At 40.2% G+C, this 20,059-nt stretch overlaps 1 protein-coding gene across 1 annotated transcript in view; it reads left to right on the top strand.

The window, feature by feature from the left end:
* The window catches only part of LOC126457755 (cardioacceleratory peptide receptor-like), a 338,155-nt gene that overhangs the window by 68,674 nt on the left and 249,422 nt on the right, over window positions 1–20,059 (top strand). The gene's annotated exons all lie outside the window — the stretch shown is intronic.

Raw genomic sequence — 20,059 nt, 5'->3', positions numbered from 1 at the left:
GAGGGCTATTGGCCAGTTAAACAAGTCGTGACGCCAAACCACTAGACAACAAACACAATCGCTGACACAGCTGAGAAAGACAAAAGAAAGCATACGATTGACAACCGTCTCATGCCACTCTGTGACGTCGACCACTTGTCACTCCCCCACCCGGCCGCCCACTTTCGCCGCTATTCAGCGAGTGCGTGGCGCTGCAGTAGGGGTGGCGGTTATCACTGAATCAACTGGTTTTCAGTTTTTTTTTCTTCTCCAGTTTAACATCACCGCTAAAACCACAAAATAACCGGAAACTGAAATAACAGGTTTTCGGTTTTTAATAATTATTATTTCCATAAATAAATGTAGACATCGAACAAATTTTCTAAGACTCGCTCACACTTTTGTATCACACGTTCCAAGATACATAGAATCTAAATGCCAAATAAATAGAAAGATAAAAGGAAAGGTAATCATTGCAACGTTCGCTCATTTTCTCGAAAAGTAGGCAGGGGCTGAAATCTACAAAAATATTCTCCAGTATTCTCCTGTTGATTTTAATTTTTTTTAATTCCCACTCAAAACACATATTGTAACTGAGGGTTATACTACTATTTGGTCTTTACGAACAGTCAGTGCTAAAGAGTGAAGACTGAGGTTGGAGAACACTATTTTTCGTGTAAAGTTTGGTATTTTCAAGGGTCACGAATAGACAGAGGCATATTATGTCGACACAGGCAGCAGATCAAAAGAAAGCACTCTGTCTTCAGGCCACAAGTGGTCCATCGAGACCATCCGACCGCCGTGTCATCCTTAGCTGAGGATGCGGATAGGAGGGGCGTGTGGTCAGCACACTGCTCTCCCAGTCGTTATGACGGTTTTCTTTAACTGGAGCCGCTGCTATTCAGTCGAGTAGCTCCTCAATTGTTATCAAAAGGCTGAGTGCACCCCAACAGCGCATGGCGGCTCGGATGATCACCCATCCAACTGCCAGCCACGCCCGACGGCGCTTAACTTCGGTGATCTGACGGGAGCTGGTGTACCCACGGCGGTAAGGCCGTTGCTCAATTTTTATTGTAAAGTGTGAATGAATTGCGACGTCTTTGATTTATTATTGTCATAATTTCCTTTCTCTTTAATTACATCATAGAAACGACAGACAAGTGATTACCTTTTGTCTAAAACCTGTAGCGTTATTTTTCGTTAGTTTTTTCAGATGAAAAATCCGTCTTTAGTCAAATATGTATGTATACTTTTTAATGGGGGTTTGAATGCAACAGATTTTTTTATTGACAAAACAAAAAAGTTGCTGTGAAAAGATTCAAATCAGCACTTTAGATAGTAGACAGAATGCAGCATTCACCAGGAACAGTCAAATGACAAGAGTCAAAATTTCAATAATGACTTAGCCCACTGACCAATATTTATGGTCCAACACTAGTTCTACAATCTGTTGTTCTGTAAGTGACTCCTTTCATCAATGTCGTTCAAATACGATGGATGTTTCAGAAACAACAGGACTTCCTACGAAACTAATTTTTAAAAAAAATTATTTACAAACCAATAATTTTAGCAACGCTGTTATGGCACATTGATATTACAAGAAAAAAATAAAAATACCTGTTATAACCGACACCAAACAAATGCTAAAAAGTACCAGTTATTTATAACTGAAATACCGGTATCGGTTTTAACTGGTCGTTTTTTTTTTCATCCCTATGCTTCACCGCCGTCACAACGAGGGATTAATAATTTAAACTGAATAAAACTTTCAAATTTTAAACCTTCCAAGGACCATAGTTTTGCTGTTACGGACCACTGGTGGTCCGCGGAGCACTGGTTAGGACCCAGTGTGTCATTGTGAGAAAGCGCCTTGTCGTAAATTTGGCGTGCAGTGTTATGACCTCAGGTAAATATTTAACAAAATCTGCAATATGTATATCATTTATAGAGTTAGGATTTTTAGTCGAACGTTAACACGAATAGTTCAACATGTGTCAGTTATTGGCAGAAGGTCATTCATTTAAAACCAACTCGTACAACGTACTTCAGGTAGGGGGGGGGGAAATATTTTGTGGTCGGGAACAGTAGGAAGTAAGTGAGACAAACAGTGAATTTTAATATATGGTTCGGCTGTTGAGCCTGTACGTTCAGCTGTTATTTATTGAAGCAAAAGAAATGGGATTCCCATGTCAAAGATTCGAGTGGAATGCCTTGCTCTGGCCCGTGAGATTAACGACGGCGGCGTTATAAAACTGCCGCTGCACATGTGAGCTCCATATGGAGTGTAGAATGTAAGTCGCCGTCAGATGGCGACCTTTTCTGGAGAGGGATGTGTCGCCTTCCACAAAACGAAAATGTCGGATGTCGTCCCATTTATTTGTTTACCATTTGAGGTGAGGGCTGAGCTATCTGGCTGCGTTCGTATGCGCCACGCTCGGCGCATGCAGTTGCGACTGTCCCGGCGAGACTTATAACGGCCGGCGGACTGGTTCCTCTAGAGACACACTGCGGCTATTCGGAGCCAGCCAGCCAGCCAGGCCAGGCCCTGGAACGAGATTGCAGATTTGGTGACCCCCTTTCCTTTCCTTTGCTTTCCACACAACAGCTAAGACTCTTGATCGGAAACACATCTGAGACTTACCATGTCGAACTCAAATCTTGGGAACGAGATACGTCAACCTAACAGCAGGCCTTTGTAATACTCTGATGTTTAGATAGGATTCCGTGTAATTAGCGTAAGGACTCAAATATCGCTTATAGAAAGTAACTTTTGTAAAATATTCGAATTTCAGTACTTTATACAATGAAGGCTTTCACGACCAGAAGTCATAGTTGCTGATAAATCTTCCGTTCTGTTCGGCTGTGGACGAAGAAACTTCTCGGTTCCTGATGTTTCGTCCAGAGCTGCGCTGAGCATCTTCATAGATATTCCTGACGACGGAGAACGACATGAATTATGTGTAAAGTGAGCGTTATCCATTTTAGGCGTGATCAGCAGAGATAATCTTTGTCAGAGATAAAATTTAACTATCGATTGTAGCCTGTCAAGGATAAAAACTTATCTAACGATTCTGCAGAGCCACTGTCCATACGTCTTCGAAACTCAATGATACATGGGCGGTGGCTCTGCGGAATCGATAGATAAGTTTTTTACCTTCGGCAGGCAAGTCTTATCTTTGACAAAGATTATGTCTGCTGATCACATGTAAACTCGATCACCCCCAATTTACACAGTATTAATGTCGTTCTTCGACGTCCTACTCGTCACTCGGCAAGACTCAGCGTCGCCAGCAGTACCTCTGAAACTGTCCAGCGCAGCTCTGGACGGAATGTCGGGAACCGAAAATTCCGACCACAACCATGCAGCCCAGAAGATAGTGCTTTAGGTTGCAAAGTTAGCTGCTAACGCAAGTAGTGTGATTAAGCCCTGATTTCTTGAAGGTATGGCTTATTATAAACAACTTCACGACGCAACAATCAATTTTGTAACACTGTCTGACCTCGCTTATGAAGAAGGAATTTAAGAAGGCTCACACTTACAATAAATTCTGCAACTAAAGAGTGGGCAGGCATAGCATGTATATAATTAAACATCAACCAATGTGAAAATCATTCAGTAGATTCTGTCTACTTAATGCGCGTAGCTTATAGCCGACCAACGTGCAGCGGGGATCGGAAGCCCTTTTCTGTGATCCCGATACAAGAAATTGAAAATGACTAACTGCTGGTAATACTTCTCCTCTTTATAAGGCAGTTTTGTGGAACAGGAACATACCTACCGTATAGAATTTTCTGCCACAGCAGTTCTTCACTCAGCCACTAACGTTGAAACTTACCTTCACAGCTGAAAAAACTGCATGCAGACAACGGGTTATTTATTACTACAAATAGGGGGAAACTATCTGAGACCTCACTAATATCTTTATCATGTTGCACATCTTGATACGCAAAGCTGGTTTTCGCAATATGTGAATACGAAATGGCGGTAGTATGAAACAAAATACACGTAAATATTCAATAAATGCATTAGAGAAGTGGAAATTAGAAACAGTAAATGTTATTAATTCGCATGTTGATTTCAAATTAAACAGAGGGCACAAGCCACTTGGAATTCAAGATACATTTCCAACGTAAATCAGACGTTCCAGACAAAGACAAAAGAAAGTGTATGTGCGGCTGCTAGAAAAGCACAGAATGACCTAAATTGAAGACGAGAGTGGCAATAGTGAATGCATAATACTACCGTTTGAATGACCTGAACACGATCATGTAACCAACTTCTAGTTTACTGAAAGCACAGACACGCGAAAATTTCGTAGTACCACACGTCTGAATATCAGCTCACCGTTGAAATTCGTAGCAACGCGAAATTAGTAGAAATGAGTGAATCGACATCAAAACCTTGCCTCTGAGCAACCACTACGAATTACTGAATGCTTTTTCACGAATAATTGCAAGCATGCTGTGCTGCAGCTGACCTCCAACCGTCCACATCCAGTCTCCCGGAACAAGTGCGTTTCAGAGCTGTCTACGAGCACGCTCTTTCCACCGCCAGCACGCTGATTGGCTGAAAACGCCCGGAGGCGGTCAAATGCTTTCTTTGCAACATCTCAGAGAGAAACAGCTCAAACAGTTTTCACTGTCTATCTCGATACTCGTTACAGAATATCTTTCAAAGTATTGGCAAAGAGCAGTTCATGAGTTTCTGGAAATAAAGTATTGAAAAATTGACACAACATGCAACTTTCAAGTTTTCACTTGGTAATCATTTGCATCTCAATTCTCTGGCGTTACCTCAAAATAATTTTCTGTGTCAGGAACTCTGCTTTTGAACGATCTTTCTCAAAATAGGAGAGAAATTACACTCCTTTTCACTTAAGGAGACAATTTTTCATCTGCTCTCACAATAGTTTTCTTCTACGCAACTCACTGGAGGTGGGCCTCTCTTCCTCCTCCTCCTTCTCCTCTTCCTCCACCTCCACCTCCACTTCTTCCTCAACTTCCTCTCCCTGCCGTATAAAGAGTCCTCTATTGAAACTTTCTCCTCGTTTTCAGCAGTTACCGTCACTGTCACTTCGACTTCCCTCGTTTAGTTAACCCTTCTGTTTATGACGGCATTAAACACCGTTTCTAAAGTGCTAAACTGATTAACATTATGCTTCGTATTCTTGTTATTTTTCACACATTCACCCAACTGTTAACCTTGTCCGTCGCACGCCATCTGTTACGAAAGCGCTTGATACGTGTTATTTCATATTTGTTTGAGTTTCGTCATTTCATAAATATGTCGACAGTATCATACCTTATGTTCCCAAGGGAATTGTAATTACATAGTCAAGAGATTTTCAGTGGCCTAACCTAGGTTTTCATGGTATTTGGGGTCCCTTGCTTGTTCCACCCTAGTGTTTGTCAGCCGATTAATTGATGTTTAAGGGACCTTAAGTCACATATTTTTATTTACTTATTTTATGATTTAGTATTATAACATTACGCCCTCTAGGTACTGTATGAGTATTCCGCGAGGTTTTTTGCTTACCGTTATCCACTTAGTAATTTGTCGTCCATCTTGTTTTGCCCCTAGTTGGTTATTTGATATTGTGACAACTAATTCTGATACATCACTAGCAGTGATACTACGTGTACTTCATAGGTCAGTTCGCGACATTTAGTATGAATGAGGATAGGTTTTCCAAATAACTCCGGTGATTCTCATTCATATAAGATTAGACTAGCTTTCTCGTTTGTGCATCCGATTTGGTACATTGTTTATTTTTTGTCTTTTGTAATGTTTATGATATTCTGTTATAACTCTGTTATGTCAAAATAGTTAGTTTCGCTTCTAACTAGTAAGTGTACATATTCTGCATCGTTGTGCTTTGGGTGCACAGGTGCTCTTCTTGTCACTGCATGTTGCATTTTGTAGGTTTTAAGTAGTTTTATTATTACGCTTCATTTTCCGTTATATCAATTATGTCAGCTAGTGGTGTACCTTGACGTATACTACGTGTATATTCGTTCTTTTTAACATGCAGCAGCCCGAATATAGCGTTAATGACATGCCGAAACTTCTCGTGTAAATAAAATAACAACTTCTGAAAACATTCGTCTGTTTGGTGATTTTTCTTTGATAAATAACTAATATAATTTTTATTTTCAGTGTCTGTTTTTGTCATTATTATTATACTCTGTTATTATTTGAGTTGATAATTATAATTGTCCTCATAAGTACCAGACGTACGCAATTTAACTACGAGAAATTGATGCACTTTTTTTTAGGTAATGATTTTTCATAGGCGTAGTTCCTCGTCAGATGTAAGAGAGAGTCTTCTAAGGCTAAAAAGAGCAATAAATAAAGTAAGTGGATATACAGTTATCGTTTGCTATATGCATTATGAGTTGGAACATGTCGTTTGAAATATTGCTGCGCACATTATGCCTATATATTAAAAATATATATGGCTAGATGCTGCTCATTTACAGGTATGTAAACATTTGCCTTAACGGTGGCTTTATCGCATATGGGGAGTTGTCTATGAAAAACTAGTGTAAACTATATTTAGGAGCACTAGTACTGACTGTAAGACATTTTATCTAAAGATTATCAAATAGTTTTATAGCTGTATATTTCACTCTATTTCTATGTTATAGACTTATTAGAGGATAGATTTTTATTCTCTTCAGAGAAGAATAATGGTTGCCTTTAGCCTCAAAGTGTTATATTAGTAATACTCCATATATTTCGAGCTATAAAGTTCCAGATCTGGGTGTTGTTTATGGTCACAGCTAAACAATTATACAAGGTTGTTCTCATTTACATGTACTTAAGAAGATGTAATTACATTTTACTCTTTTTTCTACCAGTTTAAAACATACTTAAACATGTTTAAATTTACAACTGAAAGTGCACCTACTAGACTGGAAGTGCACCTACTACAGTATAGGTATTTGTAGCTACATTTTATGCCTATTTAGCTACACAACACTCAAATTATCACACGCATACAGTATTTCTGCGACGTACACTGAGATTCAGAGGCAGCATGTATCCGATATAGAAACAATTCTTGAAAAATTTCCTTCCATTTATTCCAGAGATCAAATACTTTGTTACCTACAGTAGTTACAACGAGGCTTCATTTAGAAACTTTTATCCACTTTTCTTAATGCTTCAAAATTGATTTGGATAATCGTTAATTATGTTGTGAATATTAAATAATTTGGTCGTTATCACAAAGTACTTTCGGTGGGTAAAAGTAGATACCTCTACACGTCAAAAGGCCAAAGCTATTTCCCTTGATTCCAATGTATAAAATGTGTAGGTTCTTTTTTATTTGATTTACTGAATTTACAGAGCTGTACATATTATTAGCTATTGCTTCTTTATCAAAATGGTTGGAAGGAGATATGTCCCTCTGCTCTGTGAAATGTGTGTAAAGGTGCTACTGCCTGTCCGCCCCATGTGCAGTGTGCATGACAGTTTCCGTATCATAACTCAAATAGGTCACGATAAATGCTTTGCTACTGTCTGATTTTGTATTGTAAGGTTTTAGGTGCCCTAACTTAGTGTTCGTGCAGACAACAATTTGAACATTAGCATTCTTTATTAGGTCGAGCATTTTTTGGGAACTACTTTCTAGATATAGCATACGTGCTTGATTACTGAAATGTCTACGTTCTTGACCTGCAACAATAAATCAATTTGATTGGTAAGTTTGAGAAAATAAGTTCTTTCCAAGGTATAATCTAAACTGGACTATTTAGAACAATGTAATTTTAAAACCAATGTAAGTTGAAATTGAACTCACAGGAATGTAAAAACACAGCTGACATTAAGCAGCTCAAAGGCTGAATGCGATTTAGCCTTTGGATGCAACAGACTGATTAATTTTAACCAACAGTTGTAGTTTGCTTCGATGTGTAATTGATACGAAGGAACAGTTTGTTCGAATTATTCTTATTACTTGACTGGTTACATGTACATCAGAACATCGCTCTAATAACACACCACTATCAGCAAAGATAATTCCACATCAATTAATTTATAAATATACACCGCGAACTAACGTAATGATAGTACCTTTTAATCAGTAAATCTTGTAGAAGTAAAAGCTGTTAGAGCACAAGATAAATTATTTTTACTGTTGATAGTTTCACTGGATCAGTTATGTCCTATGTAGGCTTTAACAAGCACATAATACGTTATAAGACCATGGACTATAAAATATTGCAGGACTTTGAGGTGTAGCGCCATATAACGATCCTGCCTTGGAGGCGGTAAAGTGGGAGATGTGTTTCAGAGCTGGATAGTGACAGATGGATGTGCACGTAGTTTATGTATCAGCCGATAGAGGACAGTATTGGATACGGGACTGATTTAGTTTCGATTGTGCCCAGTAGAGTGCACTAAAGTAATAGAATGTTTTTCATAAACTGTTCTAGTATTTTCATAAACTGTTATTATGTATTTTTGTGTATGTAAAAAGTTATAAACGTGTTTTAGCAGTATGAATGATGCGTGAGTGTGGATTAATGTTAATATGAAGATAATTGTTTAACGAGTTATATAGTAGGATTTAGGGTGGGAACATTTCGAAGAAGTATGGATATGAACAACGGGAATTTTTGTAGAATAGATTTGTAAAGTAAGTTTATGGTAAAGGGAAAGTTAATTCAGGTATAAATAACAATAGTAAATAACTTTATGCATAAGCAAAACTTCAGCATATTAGATAATTACGTCGGTAAAAAGTGCAGTAGTTATGTTTACTATTTTGCGATTGGTTATTGATGAAAAGCGTGGATTGACGCGGGAGAATGTTGTTGTGCTATTTTTTCTGTTGAGTAAACTGACCAATGATAAAGCAATATTCTCCACGCGCCTCTCTCTGCTGGTAGAGAAGACTTAGAGTATTCTGGAGATGAGTCGAAGCCTAGCCATGAAAGAAATCAGACGTGTGCAGTAGTAGTTCGGATGGAAATGATAAGTTGCCGGATCTAGTGGTGTTTCATACATCAAAAGTGTTGGAAAGTGACGGCCTAATTATTCCGATGTGTGTGTAGAAATTTCGGAATTTTTAAGTGAATTTTGTGACGAGATGATACATATATTCCGCGTGGCGTATTGAGCAGGTCGGTGGCTAAAAACTGTGACTGCATTTGGTACCGACAGACTTAATATTTGGCGAGCATTCTCAATCAAAAGCAATCAGTATTTTTGTAGCTATTACGTTTTCGGGAAATGCAACACCATAAGCTTGCTAACGTGAGTGAAAGGGATTGTGAGTGAGTGTGTTAAGACTAGTACGGGGTTGGCAGTTATACTTGTTCACCTAAGTTTCAGAATATATTAATTGAGTACAAAATTTCCAAACTTTCATTTGTGTGAAAACTTTCTCCCGAAACGTCGATTAGTGACTTAAATATCAGCCTGGTTCACGTCGAAGTACAGTAAGTTTCACTCGGCTTTCCTACTGATGATCTGCTGAGACAATGTTCACAGGTAGGTGCAGGTCCGTCGTAAAAGGGACGGAAAGAACCGTGTCGCCGCAACTTAACAGGGAACATCACGTCTTAACACTATAAAATCCATGTTCTATGGTCACCATCATTTGTTATAACGTACATCTAAACTAACGTGGAACGGAGTTGACTGTATTCCTGCACGAATACAATTTACGCGCTCTGTCCGCTGCAGCATTATCTGGTGTAATGCAATGCTGCGTTGGACTGCTGGCGATAGTTACCAGTGCGGTGTGGAAGCTTGAAATGCAGGTGGAATCACATGACAAGCCCGGATGCCGAGATTCACGGCTTGCACGACGGGACACGAACCTGCATGGCAAGCAATGGGCTCTGTGTGGAAATCGTGCGTTTGTAGTGTATTACCCTCCAGGTAGCGCTATGATATGTTGACATTAAGCCAGCAACACGTAGACAATGCTAGGGTAAATTGTGTGCACAGACGGGGGGCCCAGGCGGCTGTCTTACACTCCACCGCACTCAACTCCACTGTAGTCAACTGAATACCGATGTTCTAATACTTGAAAAACTCAAGAGAGAATGTGGCGCAATAAGCCGTGTACATTTTATAATAAGGAAATTTCGCTGCATCTGTTAGTAAAAAACATGAAGCAGAATACTAGTTATGACGTCCACTCTTACAGAGATAACACTGATTCTCTTCTATGCGCTTGATAGTTCCTGTATTGCTAAGAAAAGCGGATTATATTACATGGCCTTCTCTTTTTATATTGACATGAGGGCTACGATCATGGTCCGGAAACGTTGAGGACCGAAATTTCTTGCTACAAAATTAGGTTGGATATACGAGACCCCAGACAAATTTCTGCGTTCTGTTGTGGTAGGTAAAAGCAGTTGATTTTTAAGTGTCTTGTCTGGTCGTTAATAGACAACATAACTTTAGCCGGTAACTCTGTACTCAATTTTGCATTTATTTTTTCAGAGTGTTAAAATAGGAGTAACCGCGAAATGTTCTGCCCTTTGGCATGCAGTCCGTTCGAGTTACTGTACTGATCAACGCCATTGACGTTACGAAATGTTTAACGTAGTTGGAAAAATAGGGCATCAATCGAAACACGGAAGAAAAGTTGCAGAATTTCAGTCTACCCTACCGACGTACACACCATCAGTTCTCCATCTTTGTCCGTGATGGCCTCTTTCAGGTCTAATAAACCAGATTTTGGTACATGTAATACCCTATTGGAAAAAACTGCAGCACGAACAGGGTTTACCAACATCGAAATTTTACTTATTTGTAGGTTATTTTTGGATATACAAGGTGTGATATCAAGTTCACACAGTTGCTACCTCTGGCAACCACAACGGCCTTAAAACCGTCTGGTAGTCGAGTGGAAATGGGCTCGGATGACAGATATGGTTACTTATTGTAGTCTTGTTTTGAAAACCAATTTATTTACCAAGACCGCCATGTTAACACACTCTCTGTATTTCTAGAGCCAGATCTACAAAAAGAAAATATGTAGAGATTAAAGGCTTACAGTCAAAGAATCAAAAATGTAGTAGGGCATACACAACAGCTCAATTAAAAAAATTACGTGCCCATAAAATCGGATATGCGTACGGGTAGGGAATTTTTGTCATTGAGCAGGTATGTATGCCCCACAACATTTATGATTCTTTGACTGTAAGCTTGTAACCTCTATTTTTTTTAGGTCTAAGTATAGCAATACATGCTGCCCAAACTAGTAATCCAGTAACTGTCAACACAGCGATCTTGTCAAATAAATTTGTTTTTAAAAGTATACTATAGTACAAAATTACAGATCGCGTCCTGCATTGAATGATGATGTCAGGTAACCATAAGATATCGTTACATCGTTATATGCTTCATCACCTCTATGCCTGAGTTCTTCGATCACAGTGGCTGACGAGACGTCGTCTAGTCTATCGGAAGTGCATGACCTGATGTTTACAGTGGGTGAGACTCCTGGAGAACATACTGACCAGTATAGCAGTCGAACATCCTCTATGTGGAGGTAGTTCAGGACAGCTCAGGCAGCATTAGGTCATGTATTATCGTGTTGAAACATAACATCACGGAGACCTCGAAAGCTGGGTACGGACATCACTACGATGAATGGAAATTCACAACGGCCGTTTCCCTCAGTTTCCACACATTGATGTATCCATTGTGATGCTGTAAACACCGCTTAGACTCGTCTGAGAAAACTGCATGTTGCCAGCGTCCATTGTATCACAGACCCACCACAGTCTGTGTGGCGCTCTTTGCTGCCGCGTCTATGGAGGCGACAAAAGTTGCTGCTGTGTTGACAGCCTGAGGTGCTCCAGGTGTCATCGTACTTGTCTTGCTGCAGACAAGCCGCCTTTCCTGACTTAAAGATGAGAAACGTCAGGGCTTCCCTTGTCTGTCTCTGCTCAATTTTTGTTCTTCTTTCTGATATGCAATTCCGATTAATAATTCTAAAAACTATGTTCAGATCAATCGAATCTTTCTCTGTTATAGTAAGAGAGTGGCAACCGTGATTTTAAGGCCAGAGCACCTTGTCCTCTAGTTAAAAATATGGGCTTAGGTAGAGGTGGGATTTCCCTTTGCAGAAACCGGTTTAGGAGAAGCAGTAAGAGTGAAGCACAAATAGCACAGGTGTGCGGACGCCGAGGGGAGAATGTGCAGCTCTAAGGACTTTTATGTAAATTAAAAGTGGAAAGGGGAAGAAAGGAAAGAAATTACTGGTGCCAGCTGCAATTGAATTTATGTGGAATTAGCGACGACGAGTGAAAATGTGCCCCAGACTGGCATTCGAACCCGGGATCTCCTGCTTGCTGGGTAGTTGCGTTAACCGCTGCGCCATCCTCACACATTGTTTATCGCACTTGCACTTATCCACAGCCCCGTCAATGTCGTCCAGGCTGGCTACTTTGAGATTCCCACAAGAGGTCGCCCTGAAGGTGGTGGATTCATTGCCCATGTAGGCGAATCAGTTATATTAATGCGTTGTGCCCGTTCTTTAGGACATGTCCGCCACGGAGGCGTAGTTGGGTGCGCCACCTGGCGCCATAATGTATTAAGAGGAGCGTCACCGGTGGTGCGCCTAGCTGCGCCGCCTGGCGGGCTAGTGTAACAAAGGCCTAAGGCTGCGTTCACAATGGCACCCACAACGGTCGCAGACACCGTCGCCAGAGGTCACTCAACAACATTGGACGACAGCTTGGTTACGGTGTGTCCGATCTAATTCGTCATTTCGCTGGGTTGAGCAGGTTAGGTTAGGTTAGAATCTAGTTCATGTATGAAGTAGGTTACGAGTGTAACCTCCATGGGTGGGATTGATACCACGACGCCTCTGCGCTTGGAGATGAGTGTTGCAATGCGGCGTTTGCCATTAAAAACATGCCTAATGAGCTATATGTGTCTCGGAAAGATCGTTTCGAGTTCTACACACTCCGTATGCAGTTACTGGAATACCATAGAAGTTTTAGGACATACCCATGTGTTACGAAAAAATATGTAGTTTCAATGATAGAACGTACCAAGGATCTCTTCAAAACACTTTGTTCAGAGTATGATTTATTACGGTACAGTGGCAACTTTGGTGTGTAAACGTTTTGCCAAAGAAGTTATGTGCACATAATCGTTAATTGGCTTGGTGAAAGTAGATGTTTCTATTATATGATAAACGGGAAAACTTTGTATGCGAGTAAGCAAGTATTTTAATTAATGAAAAGTAGATTTGCGGTTTCACAGCAGCACAATATGTTGTGAAAACGACGTATACTAATGCAATACTGGCAGTAGCTAAATTCAGATAATCAGATCGTAGTACTAGAAACTTCACTGCCCTTTAAACACTTACCCAGTGGACTTGAGAAAGTATGTAACAAGATTTCTGGTGGCAGTATTATTTCAGACTGAGTGTAGCTTTTAGTAAGGAAAATAAGCTATATTACAGTGTCTTTTAGGGTACTTGCATGAAGCTTAGCTACAAAATTCGATATAGAATTAATTAAAAATTTTGTAGTATTTGGGATTTAAGAGTGAAAATACTAGCTATTAAGGGGCTCCGGAAAGGCTCAAAATCATGAAAAGTTCAATTTTTACTTTTTTGCGTTTTCTGAATCTGCAGACTATTACCTTTTAATAGATATATAATTTATTCATTTCCGAAGACTACAACTATTTTTAAATTTTTTTTGAAATGTGTTCTACATGGGCGTGACCCACTGTGGCGCTGTTAAACTGCTGTCAAATGGTGTTATTATTAACGTCCGTGTTCATCAGGTACATTTTAGTGATGTGAGATAAAGTATGTGTTGTGGCTAACCTGTGATGGTTCAATATATATCGCTGGTGTGATTGTCGATTGTTTCATGTTTATTTACTCTGTCGTTATCTCGAAAATATTCGTAATTAATTCTGTTTCTTGAGTCTCTGGTTTGTTGAAGTATAATAATGAGTAAAAGTAAAGTTATTAGAAATCCTCTGAAGGCTTTTAAGAAAAGGAGAAATGTTGGAAAGCCAAAGGTATGTGTTATTACTTTAAACAATAAAGACGATAACCAAGTGAGTGAACCTAACCTCTCAAGTACACCTGCCCATAGCAGTCAAAGTGGGAAAGAAAATACTTCACAGAAGAAGCTTGGTTCAATGAGTGAAAACTATGAATGTTTTATGGGCGAATCGGATGTGAATGAAATATTTGATATGTCGGTTCTCAAAGGAATTTTTTCAAACTGTGTAAGATGTATTCATTGTAGTGAAGTTGGTCTGGAACTCTCCATAATAAAGCACGTAGGACCTGCTAGTGAAATACAACTGAAATGTGATAAGTGTTCATACATGACCACCTTTTGGAATAGTGTTGCAGTAACTGCAACTGAAGAAAATGGTAGCAAAATCTACGAACACAACATTAGATTTGTTTATTCCTTGCGTTCAGTTGGTAAGGGTGCTACTGCAGGTGCAATTATCTGTGGCATCATGAATCTTCCAAATCCCCCAACCAAGTTTACGACCTATAATAAATTAATAGGGTCTAAAGTAGAAGATGTCTGTACAGAATCTATGAAGAACGCTGTGGAAGAGGCAGTAATGGAAAATAATGGTAACAGAGATTTGACTGCAGCGTTCGATGGTACCTGGCATAAACGGGGACACACATCTCTTCATGGTGTAGTATCTGCCACCAGTATGTATACAGGGAAAGTTTTAGATGTAGCAGTAATATCAAAGTATTGTAGATGTCCACAAAAATATAAAGGTACACATGAAAATAATTGCAAAGCTAACTATAGTGGCAGTAGTGGAGGAATGGAAGTGGCTGGTGTTGCCAGTATATTCCAGCGTTCTGAGGCGTGTGATAAAGTGCGATATGTTAATTACCTTGGTGACGGTGATTGTAAAAGTTTCAAACATGTTCAAGGACTGAAGCCCTATGGTGATGATGCTGTAGTGCAGAAATTTGAGTGTATTGGACACGTACAGAAGCGAATGGGAACAAGACTTCGGCGACTGAAAGCTTCGTACAAAGAACAAAAAATCAGTGATGGTAAAGGATTTGCTGGGAAGGGAAAGTTAACTGACAGTGTAATTGCCAAAATACAGAACTATTAGGCAAAATACACAAAGTATCGACGAAATGAAGAAGGCTGTTTGGGCTCTTTTTTTTCATACTTCTTCAACCGATGAAAATCCCCAACATAGCTTGTGTCCTAAAGAAGAAGACAGTTGGTGTAAATATAACAAAGGATTGCTAACTGTTGAAGTCTACACTCATAAGCATAGTCTGCCTCATGCAATAATGGAGGTGATAAAACCTATTTTCAGAGACTTAGCAGCACCTGAACTGTTGAAAAAATGTATTCACGGAAAAACTCAAAACCCCAATGAAAGTGTAAATAGTGTTATATGGTCGAGAATCCCCAAGACTGCATTTGTTGGAATAGAAACACTTCACTTTGGTGTGTATGATGCTGTTGCGACTTTCAATGATGGCAACATTGTAAGGTGCAAGGTATTTAGAAATATGGGAATGAAGATAGGTTCTAACATGGTACGAGCGATGCTTGCTTTAGACAAGGAACGCCTTCGGGCTGCAGACAGGGCTGTAAAGAGTCTAGAAATACAAGCAAGAGTAAACAGGAGGATTAACAAGAGGAAGCTGGAGGAGGAGTTTGCAGAGGATGAAGATAATCCATCCTATGGACCTGGAATGCACTAAAAAGTTAATCCAATCTTTGTCGCTCGATTCCCAAAACTTTTATTTTCTCATACTAATTACATGTTTTCTAAGGATCTTCCAAACATATTTGTTTCAAACTTTCAGTAAATGTTACACAGTACCTTCTGGATAATTTAACACAGCCTTTTTCCAAAAAACTGTATATTTTTGAATATATAAATAAAAAATTGCAAAAAAATGTTGTGAATTTTCATTACAATTGAAAAAAAATCATCTTTAATAACTGAACTAAAATTTTGTAAAATCCCTGTGTTAAGTTGTATCCCATATTCCAATAAATAATCTGTAAAAAGTTCAACTTCCTACCTCAAATACTTTGTGAGGAAAGATGTAATTTATAAGCGTTATTTTAACATTGCAAGTATAGGGCGTTCCGGAGCCCCTTAAATTATTATTTAGGGCATGGTAAATAACACCTAACCTCTCACACAAAAACTTTGAAACTGTGCTTTACAGAAGGCGCCAGAGGCTTAATCACTGAAAAGACGAAATCGCTAGATGTCAAATATCAAATTGTCACTTCTACACTGTCCGCCCCCGGTAGCTGAACGGTCAGCGCGACAGAATGTCAATCCCAAGGGCCCGGATTCGATTCCCGGCTGGGTCTGGGATTTTCTCCGCTCAGGGACTGCGTGTTGCGTTGTCCTAATCATCATCATTTCACCCCCATCGACGCGCAAGTCGCCGAAGTGGCGTCAAATCGAAAGACTCGCACCAGGCGAACGGTCTAGCCGACGTGCGCCCTAGTCACACGACATTATGGTTATACTTCTACAATGGAGCGCCAAAGAAACTAGTATAGCCATGTACATTCAAGCACAGAGATATGTAAACAGGCAGAATACAGCGCTACGGTCAGCAACGCCTGCATAAAACAACAAGTGTCTGGCGCAGTTGTTAAATCGGTTACTGCTGCTACAATGACTGGTTGTCAATATTTCAGTGAGTTTGAATGTGGTGTTATAATCGGCGCACGAGGAATGGGACACAGCATCTCCGAGGTAGCGATGAATTGGGGATTTTCCCGTACGACCATTTCATGAGTGTACTGTGAATATCAGGAATTCGGTAAAACATCAAATCTCAGATATCGCTACGGCCGGAAAAAGATCCTGGAAGAACGAGACCAACAACGAAGAGAATCATTGAACGTGACAGAAACGCAACCATTCGGCAAATTGCTACGTATTTCAATACTGGGCCATTGGGACACTGACAAGTTTCAACGTGTCAAACATTCAACAAAACTGTATCGATATGGGCTTTCGGAGCCGAAGGCCCGCTCGTGTACCCTTGATGACTGCACGACACAAACCTTTACACCTCCCCTTGGCCGGTCAGCACCGACATAGGACTGTTGATGGCTGGAAATATATTGCCTGGTCACACGAACCTCGCTTCGAATTGTATCGAGCGGATGGACGTGTACGGGTATGAAGACAACCTCATAAGTCCATGGACCCTGCATGTCAGCAGGGGACTGTTCAAGCTGGTAGAGGCTCTGTGATGGTGAGGGGCGTGTACAGTTGGAGTGATATGGGACCCCTGATACGTCTAGATAAGACTCTGATAGATGACACGTATACAGAAATACAAGTCGCTGAGAAATGAAATAAACAGGAAGTGCAGGGAAGCTAAGGCGAAATGGCTGCAGGAAAAATGTGAAGACATCGAAAAAGATATGATTGTCGGAAGGACAGACTCAGCATACAAGAAAGTCAAAACAACCTTTGGTGACATTAAAAGCAACGGTGGTAACATTAAGAGTGCAACGGGAATTCCACTGTTAAATGCAGAGGAGAGAGCAGATAGGTGGAAAGAATACATTGAAAGCCTCTATGAGGGTGAAGATTTGTCTGATGTGATAGAAGAAGAAACAGGAGTCGATTTAGAAGAGATAGGGGATCCAGTATTAGAATCGGAATTTAAAAGAGCTTTGGAGGAATTACGGTCAAATAAGGCAGAAGGGATAGATAACATTCCATCAGAATTTCTAAAATCATTGGGGGAAGTGGCAACAAGACGACTATTCACGTTGGTGTGTAGAATATATGAGTCTGGCGATATACCATCTGACTTTCGGAAAAGCATCATACACACAATTCCGAAGACGGCAAGAGCTGACAAGTGCGAGAATTATCGCACAATCAGCTTAACAGCTCATGCATCGAAGCTGCTTACAAGAATAATATACAGAAGAATGGAAAAGAAAATTGAGAATGCGCTAGGTGACGATCAGTTTGGCTTTAGGAAAAGTAAAGGGACGAGAGAGGCAATTCTGACGTTACGGCTAATAATGGAAGCAAGGCTAAAGAAAAATCAAGACACTTTCATAGGATTTGTCGACCTGGAAAAAGCGTTCGACAATATAAAATGGTGCAAGCTGTTCGAGATTCTGAAAAAAGTAGGGGTAAGCTATAGGGAGAGACGGGTCATATACAATATGTACAACAACCAAGAGGGAATAATAAGAGTGGACGATCAAGAACGAAGTGCTCGTATTGAGAAGGGTGTAAGACAAGGCTGTAGCCTTTCGCCCCTACTCTTCAATCTGTACATCGAGGAAGCAATGATGGAAATAAAAGAAAGGTTCAGGAGTGGAATTAAAATACAAGGTGAAAGGATATCAATAATGCGATTCGCTGATGACATTGCTATCCTGAGTGAAAGTGAAGAAGAATTAAATGATCTGCGGAATGAACAGTCTAATGAGTACACAGTATGGTTTGAGAGTAAATCGCAGAAAGACGAAGGTAATGAGAAGTAGTAGAAATGAGAACAGCGAGAAACTTAACATCAGGATTGATGGTCACGAAGTCAGTGAAGTTAAGGAATTCTGCTACCTAGGCAGTAAAATAACCAATGACGGACGGAGCAAGGAGGACATAAAAAGCAGACTCGCTATGGCAAAAAAGGCATTTCTGGCCAAGAGAAGTCTACTAATATCAAATACCGGCCTTAATTTGAGGAAGAAATTTCTGAGGATGTACGTCTGGAGTACAGCATTGTATGGTAGTCAAACATGGACTGTGGGAAAACCGGAACAGAAGAGAATCGAAGCATTTGAGATGTGGTGCTATAGACGAATGTTGAAAATTAGGTTGACTGATAAGGTAAGGAATGAGGAGGTTCTACGCAGAATCGGAGAGGAAAGGAATATGTGGAAAACACTGATAAGGAGAAGGGACAGGATGATAGGACATCTGCTAAGACATGAGGGAATGACTTTCATGGTACTAGAGGGAGCTGTAGAGGGCAAAAACTGTAGAGGAAGAGAGAGATTGTAATACGTCAAGCAAATAATTGAGGACGTAGGTTGCAAGTGCTACTCTGAGATGAAGAGGTTAGCACAGGAAAGGAATACGTGGAGGGCCGCATCAAACCAGTCAGTAGACTGATGACCAAAAAAAAAAAAAACGTACGTACGCATCCTGTCTGACCACCTGAATCCATTCATGTCCATTGCGCAGTCCGACGGACTTGGAGAATTCCAGCAGGACAATGCACCAACCCACATGTCCAGAATTGCTACAGAGTGGCTCCAGGAACACTCTCCTGAGTTTAAAAACTTTCGCTGGGCACCATACTGCCTAGACATGAACACCATTGAGCATATCTGGTATGTCTTGCAACGTGCTGTTCAGAAGATATTTCCACCACCTTGTACTCTTACGGATTGATGGACAGCCCTGCGGGATTCATGGTGTGAATTCCCTCCAGCACTACTTCAAACATTAGTTGAGTCCATGCCACGTCGTTTTGCGGCACTTCTGCGTGATCGCTGGGACCCTACTCGGTATCAGACAGGTGTACCAGTTTCCTTGGCTCTTCAGTGTAGTTTTCCATGAGCCAGATGTGCATCTTTAATGTATTGGATTTTTTAATAGAGCTCAATTCACACTTGAAATCTGTTTTGGTGAATTTGTTTGAAGTTGTGCGGACACATGTCAGTTAACCTTCAATGACTGTCATTCAGCATACCCGTGAAAGATGAAGTCTGGAATAAAATACTCTGCACACCAAAAGCACTGTACGGTATAGTGAAAAAACATACGTGGACCACATTTGCAAACCACGCGATAGAACAATATAACCAGATTACTTGCATGAAAAGGCCAGTAAGCAGTAATAATAGTTTGTAGGCAGCTAATGTCCACCAACCACAACCCAAAGAGATCCACTACAGTATCTTTAGTCTAAGATACACCTCCATTATCACTTTAACAAATTATTTTTCGAGGTTATAATGTACACCTAATATTTCAGATAAAGATTTTGCCTACTTGTGTCTTCGAACAAACGACTTCAGTCGACAGATTCCGAGTTATAGCCCGATTACGATATTT

Source organism: Schistocerca serialis, chromosome 2 (genome assembly GCF_023864345.2).
Source record: "Schistocerca serialis cubense isolate TAMUIC-IGC-003099 chromosome 2, iqSchSeri2.2, whole genome shotgun sequence".
NCBI classification, from domain to species: Eukaryota; Metazoa; Arthropoda; class Insecta; order Orthoptera; family Acrididae; genus Schistocerca; species Schistocerca serialis.
Note: the sequence above shows the minus strand (reverse complement) of the source record. Positions and strands in the feature narration are given on the sequence as shown.